This window comes from Trichosurus vulpecula, chromosome 1 (genome assembly GCF_011100635.1).
Source record: "Trichosurus vulpecula isolate mTriVul1 chromosome 1, mTriVul1.pri, whole genome shotgun sequence".
In the NCBI taxonomy this organism is placed as follows: domain Eukaryota; kingdom Metazoa; phylum Chordata; class Mammalia; order Diprotodontia; family Phalangeridae; genus Trichosurus; species Trichosurus vulpecula.
This window is the reverse complement of record NC_050573.1, coordinates 68,839,762-68,846,915: the sequence shown is the minus strand read 5'-3', so window position 1 is coordinate 68,846,915 and position 7,154 is coordinate 68,839,762. Positions and strand designations below refer to the sequence as shown.

The 7,154-nt window shown below is 40.4% G+C and overlaps 1 pseudogene; it reads right to left on the bottom strand.

Moving 5' to 3' along the window:
• Nucleotides 1-1,910: 1,910 nt before the first annotated feature.
• Nucleotides 1,911-5,775, bottom strand: LOC118831612 (annotated as a pseudogene).
• Nucleotides 5,776-7,154: the final 1,379 nt, after the last annotated feature.

Sequence of the window (7,154 nt, the reverse complement as noted above, 5' to 3'; positions counted from 1 at the left end):
AGATGAGGCCAGCTTATTGAAGTCAGAGCTGGATACATATTTTTCTGGAGTGACTGCAGTGATGGAGAGGGCTGTGAAGCTGGCATAGGTCTCACAATCAAATCTGATCCAGTCAACAAGCTTGTATGCCTCCCAAAAGGAGTGAATGACAGCCTCATGAAAATGTCATTGCCACTTGTAAGTGCTACACCACCATCATCACTGCATATGCTCCCACCATGATGAACCCTGATGAGGTCAAAGAAAAATTTTATGAAGACCTGAAGACCATCATCAATATGCAGAAAGAAGACAGAAGTTCATAATTCTGGGTGACTTTAACATCAGAGTAGGTACAACCTCTCAGACATAGCAAGGAATCCTTGAGAAGAATGGAATCAGAAATAGTTATAGCAACAGTCACTTACTTTTGAAGACTTGAAGCTTTCATGACCTTCTCATTGCTAACACTGTCTTCTGTTTACCTAAATGCAAGAAAACTTCATAGATGCATCCTCACAGCAAATGTCAGCAAGTAATAGACTCTGTCATCATAAAGAGAAGAGATAGGATGTGGGTGTGATAAAGGTGATGTATGGGGTAGAGTGCTGGACTGATCGTATATATCCTCTCCTAGGTAACCATTAGCATTCAACAAAAGTAGTGGCCCCAAGGCAAGTCATGTACCAGGAGACTCAAGGTCAACAGATTAGTGTTTCTCTCCATGAGTGAACTATTTATTGCTAACTTGGAAAGAAAGGTGAGCCAACACACACTTGACAACAATGGAGCAAAAAAGGAGTGAGCAACTTTCAGAACCACATTTTCTCGTGTGGGCCAGAACCCTCACAAATGTCAGGACTGGTGTAATTAAAATTATGGGTAAATTCAGAAATTACTAAATGAAAAATAGGAACTCCACAGTGTTTATTAGCAGGATTGTTAGTCTTTAAGGAGGCAGCCATTAAAAATAAAGTGCAAATGAAGCTTATCGAGATGAAGTAAAAAGGCTGATAAAATTCAATTTTGTGCTGATAGTAACAATCCAAAGTGTTTTCGTGATGCCCTGGAGGCTATTTATGAGCCAAAGACCTATGGTGCTCCTGAACTACTCAGAGCTGATGGAGCCACATTGATTAGTCATAAGGATCTGATCCTGGAGAGATGGGCTGAACACTTCCATAGTTTCAAGAGAGAAGATGGAAGAGGTCAACTGCACTTCAGCTTACTTATGGAAAAGACTCTGAGAAAACATGATAGCAACAGGGTCTTCAACATATCCTTATTCCCAACTTGCTACTCTACAGACTTTAGGGAGTTTGTTCTTGAAGTTTCCTCTTCCAGGGCCTTCTCCCTTGGTGGAATGGAGTAACCTTCCTCCCTGTGGGAGAGCACATTCACTCTGGATTGTCTGGTCTATGTTCTCCTACGTATACCTTCTCTAATTTCTGTGTTGCTCTAATTTGGACAATTGGTATCTTCGCGATTTGCTATGCGTGCTTATTGTAGAACTGGTAATAGCTGGGAAAGTAGTCAAGCATTCGATATAGAGCTTGTGGCTGACCTTCCCACCAACATGGCAAAGCAGTCAAAAGATAGATGGAATGTGATCGTATCCCTTTAGACAAACAATAAACCTATACTGATTATCCTCAGAGGCATCCTTCTTTACAAATTCATTTTCTTGTAGGTTTTATAAAGTCCATTTAAACTCTGCTGTTACTCTGGTGTAATCATAGTGGTATTAAGGTCTTATTTGATGTTTCCAAATTAGAAGCCTCTGTACTTCTCTGTTTCAAGAAGATTTGGGAGTCAGGTAAAGGGATGGTGGGAGGGGGAAACATTCTACTGATGACTCCATGGTCACAGTCTAGGCCAGTGTGAGAATGGGGATGTTACTTGGTCTAGAAATTACAGGTAGTCCTAGAGATTTAGGAGATCATTAGAAAGGGACTGATGGTTACCTAACACAGTGACAAAAATACATAGGTAGACAACATCTAGGGAGACTTTTGGTCAAAATAACAGAAAAAGAGTTCAAGTAGAGTTGAGTGCATAAAAGCTAAGAAATGTGCTCCTCAGTAAAAGGATAGTTTTCATGGCTCTTATCTCAGGGTGTCTTCTGGGTGAGAGACTGGTGCTCTGAATATTCTGAACATACTTGTGGTGTTTATGTTGTAGAAGCACCATGTAACAAATGACCAAAACCATTGACCCCAAACAAAGCACATTTCTGAAAGTGGCTATTATCACACAAACATCCATAATGTCTTCTGAAGTACAAAACCCATTATCAAATGCATTTTTAAGGTTGCTGCTTCTTAGGCCTCTTGCACTTACTGGAACAGAATTTCTATCAGCAGATTGAAGATTTAATAAAAGAGATGGGTGGGGCGGAGCCAAGATGGCAGCTGGAAAGCAGGGGCTTGTGTGAGCTCCCTTCCAGGTCCCTCCAAAAACCTATAAAAATGGCTCTGAACAAATTCTAGAACTGCAGAACCCACAAAATAGCAGAGGGAAGCAGAGATCCAGCCCAGGACAGCCTGGATTGTCGCTGGATGAGGTCTATCACAGACGGAGCTAGGAGCAGAGAGGAGCGGAGCACAGCGTGGGTGGCGGCAGGACCAACCAGACCAGGAGCCGGGAGGAACAGGCCCTAGCACCCTGAATCAGTGAGCTGTGGCAGTTACCAGACTTCTCAACCCGCAAACACCAAAGACAACAGAGAAGGTTAGTGGGAAAAGTTGTGTGGACAGAGTGAAAAGAGTTCCCGCTTTGGCCACCGCCCTGGGGGCAGCTACAGAACTACAGCTGCAGTTGCTTCTGGCCCCAGGCCCACCTGGTGGGAGGAATTAAGTGGGGAATCAGAGTGGGAGTGCAGAGACAGCTTAGATCTGAGTCAGGTCCAGGCTGGTGGTTCTTGGGGAAGGAGGAGTGCTGGTGTGGCAGAGCTGGCTGTATAGAAATAGCTCTGAAATCAACGGCACATCCCCTCAAGCTTGGAACAAAGTACTCTTTACTCTACATGCAGTCATACCCTGACAAAAAACTCAAGGGTCAAGTAAGTTGGCTGGGAACATGGCCAGGCAGTGAAAATGGACTCAGATTCAGTCTCAGACTTTGGAATCTTTCTTTGGTGACAAAGAAGACCAAAACATACAACCAGAAGAAGTCAACAAAGTCAAAGAGCCTACAACAAAAGCCTCCAAGAAAAACATGAACTAGTCTCAGGCCATGGAAGAGCTCAAAAAGGATTTGTAAAAGCAAGTTAGAGAAGTAGAGGAAAAATTGGGATGAGAAATGAGAGTGATGCGAGAAAGCCATGAAAAACAAGTCAATGACTTGCTAAAGGAGACCCCCAAAATACTGAAAAAATATTGAAGAAAACAACACTTTAAGAAATAGACTAACTGAAATGTCAAAAGAACTTCAAAAAGCCAATGAGGAAAAGAATGCCTTGAAAGGCAGAATTAGCCAAATGGAAAAGGAGCTCCAAAAGACCTCCGAAGAAAATACTACCTTAAAAATTAGATTGGAGCAAGTGGAAGCTAGTGACTTTATGAGAAACCAAGATGTTATAAAACAGAACCAAAGGAATGAAAAAGTGGAAGACAATGTGAAATATCTCATTGGAAAAACCACTGACCTGGAAAATAGATCCAGGAGAGATAATTTAAAAATTATTGGACTACCTGAAAGCCATGATCAAAAAAAGAGCCTAGATATCATCTTTCAAGAAATTATCAAGGAGAACTGCCCTGGTATTCTAGAGCCACAGGGCAAAATAGAAATTGAAAGAATCCATCGATCACTTCCTCAAATAGATCCCAAAAAGAAATCTCCTAGGAATATTGTTGCCAAATTCCAGAGCTCCCAGGTCAAGGAGACAATACTGCAAGCAGCCAGAAAGAAACAATTTGAGTATTGTGGAAAAATAATCAGGATAACACAGGATCTAGCAACTTCCACATTAAGGGATCGAAGGGCTTGGAATGTGATATTCTGGAGGTCAATGGAGCTAGGATTAAAGCCAAGAATCACCTACCCAGCAAAACTGAGAATCATGCTCCAAGGCAAAATATAGACTTTCAATAAAACAGAGCACTTTCAAGCTTTATCAGTGAAAAGACCAGGGCTGAATAGAAAATTTGACCTTCAAACACAAGAATCAAGAGAAGCATGAAAAGGTAAACAAGAAAGAGAAATCATAAGGGACTTACTAAAGTTGAACTGTTTTGTTTACGTTCCTACATGGAAAGATGATGTGTATGATTCGTGAGACCTCAGTATCAGAGCAGCTGAAAGGAATATGCATGTATATATATATATATGTGTGTGTGTGTGTGTGTGTGTGTATGCATATATATGCATATGTGTGTATATGTGTATATATGTAGGTGTATATATATATATATATATAGACAGAGGGCACAAGGTGAGTTGAATATGAAGGGATGATATCTCAAAAAATAAAATCAAATTAAGGGATAAGAGAGGAATATATTGAGAGAGGGAGAAAGGGAGAGATAGAATGGGGTAAATTATCTCACATAAAAGTGGCAAGAAAAAGCAGTTCTGTAGGAAGGGAAAAGGGGGCAGGTGAGGAGGAATGAGTAAATCTTGCTCTCATCAGATTTGACCTCAGGAGGGAATACCATACACACTCAATTGGGTATCTTACCCCACAGGAAAGAAGGAGGAAGAAGATAAAAAAGGGGGGGGATGATAGAAGGGAAGGCAGACAGGGGGAGGAGGTAATCAAAAACAAACACTTTCGAAAAGGGACAGCATCAAGGAAGAAAAGTCAATAAAGGGGGATAGGTTAGGAAGGAGCAAAACATAGTCTTTCACAACATGAGTATTGTGTAAAGGTTTTACATAATGATACGCATGTGGCCTATGCTGAATTTCTTGCCTTCTTAGGGAGGACGGGCAGGGAGGGAAGAGGGGAGAGAATTTGGAACTCAATTTTAAAAACAGACGTTCAAAAACAAACAAAAAAAAAGTTTTTTCATGCAACTAGGAAATAAGATACACAGGCAATGGGGCATAGAAATTTATCTTGCCCTACAAGAGAAGAAGGGAAAGGGGGATGGGAGAGGAGTGGGGTGACAGATGGGAGGGCTGACTGGGAAATGGGGCAACCAGAATATATGCCATCTTGGAGTGGGCAGGAGGGTAGAAATGGGGAGAAAATTTGTAATTCAAACTCTTGTGGAAATCAATGCTGAAAACTAAATATATTAAATAAATTAAATTTAAAAAAAGAGAGATAGGAGGGGGTGACATGTTGTGTGAGTCCGACTTTGAACTTTGCCCGCCTGGAATTCCTAGAGCTGATGGTGATGGCCTGGAAAGCACACAGCAGGAAAATCAAGGAACTTGAAAGCTCTTGACTCACTTTGCCAAAGTAAAATACAACTTTACACCCCACACCTTCCAGGAAATAGTTCCATCCCAATCCTTGCAATGTTTCTGGGACTCCCTCCACTAAGCTAATGAGCATAGTGGAGTTTGCCAATCTCCCCTGGGTCAAAAACAGAATTAAAGAAGTCACCTTGTGGCCAGAAAGGACATTTAACATATAAAAGGTAAAGACGAAGAAGTTTGTTACAGTCTCTATTGTTGGTCACAGAGAGAAACAATCTCAAGGCACCTGTTTTTTAGAAGCATCCTATGTGCCTTAAAAAGAAAACTTTTGGTAAAAAAAGAAGAGAGAATGCAGGAAAGCTGTGTGATTATCACACTTTAGGAATCCAGTTCATGGGAGAGGCTCAAAACACTGCTCCTACCCATTCCTATATCTATGTTGTTGAATATTAATATTTTAGGAAAGTTATACAGCCTTTTTATTGCTCGAACACTTTTTTCATCAGTTCTTCGAACTCAATCCCATACGGGGAGCAAATGTTAGAGTTGAGTTTTATTATGGAGACGGGTGATTTTTTTATACAGTGAAATTTTTGTATTTGCAGCTATTCAAGTTAGCAGCTCCAAAATAAGTTAAAAATTCTGCAGTTCCTATCATAGATTCTTCTTTATTGAGTTCTACCTATCTTGTTACTGAAGGACCAAATCAGTTCAAAACATAGGCCAATGATCATTTGTGTATTCCTGTTGTGTGAGGGAGATAGGAAGAAAAGGAAAAAGAGATATGAGCCATTTTCCTGGTAGGGTGCATAGGGATTCTCATGTTGTCATGTCTTTTTTATTTAAGAATTATAGACTATTAATGAGAATGACTGTTTTCTCTATTTTAGTGGTGTTAAACTCAAACAGTAATAGATTCATGCAGGCTGCAAATTTACTTAGAAAATTACAAATTAACACTATTTATGTAGTATTGTATTTTTTTGGTAAATATTTCCCAATTATATTTTCATCTGGTTCAGGCCACACTTGGGAGTTTTGTCTGCTGCATGGGTCAAGCAGTTGGCAGGTTTGAAATCTCTGTTCTAGTCTATTGCGTTAATCATGACTCCTGTCTACACTTAACTTTTTATGTCCTTCTTCCTGTAGAAGAGTACTCTGGGCATAATGTACACTTAACACATTATGGTTGAATTGCTTAGAAGTTCAGATGCTCCTTGTGTAACCCCTCCACCTCCAGACTATTCCCTCAATTTGAATTCTCCCTCCTAGGTTGGGGTACTCATGCAGTGGCTAACTAGTTCTTCCTTTGGAATTCTAGGAGTAACTGAAGAGTTATGGCTTCTTAGCACGACTGCTCATGATACCCTACAATGGTGGAATTCTATTGATTATTAGCTTAACTCAGTCAGAAAGGCTATTTATTTAGTAAGCCATTATATTAAGAACAATTGGTACTAAACATTTGCCCCAAATCTTGCACAACCAGCATGTATGTAGAGAGTGGACAGAATCTTAAAATACAAGGATCACAAAACACTTGTATAGGGAATATGTGTAGAAAAGTAGTACTTTGCAAGTCCTGGAACTCAAGTCCTTTTTTATTTGTGGAGTCTTCATGAAGTTATCCTTAGGTTTAGTTCTCTGACTCAGAGGGCTGATGCCTTTCTGGAGTCCACATTTTGCCCATTTGAATTAAGAAGAGGAGATAACCCAGGATCTCACTGGTGAACCAAAAACTTGGGTTGTAAATCAGAGGGGTCAATGTATCAAGGCAAACAAAACTGTAACTCCAGTAATGTGTG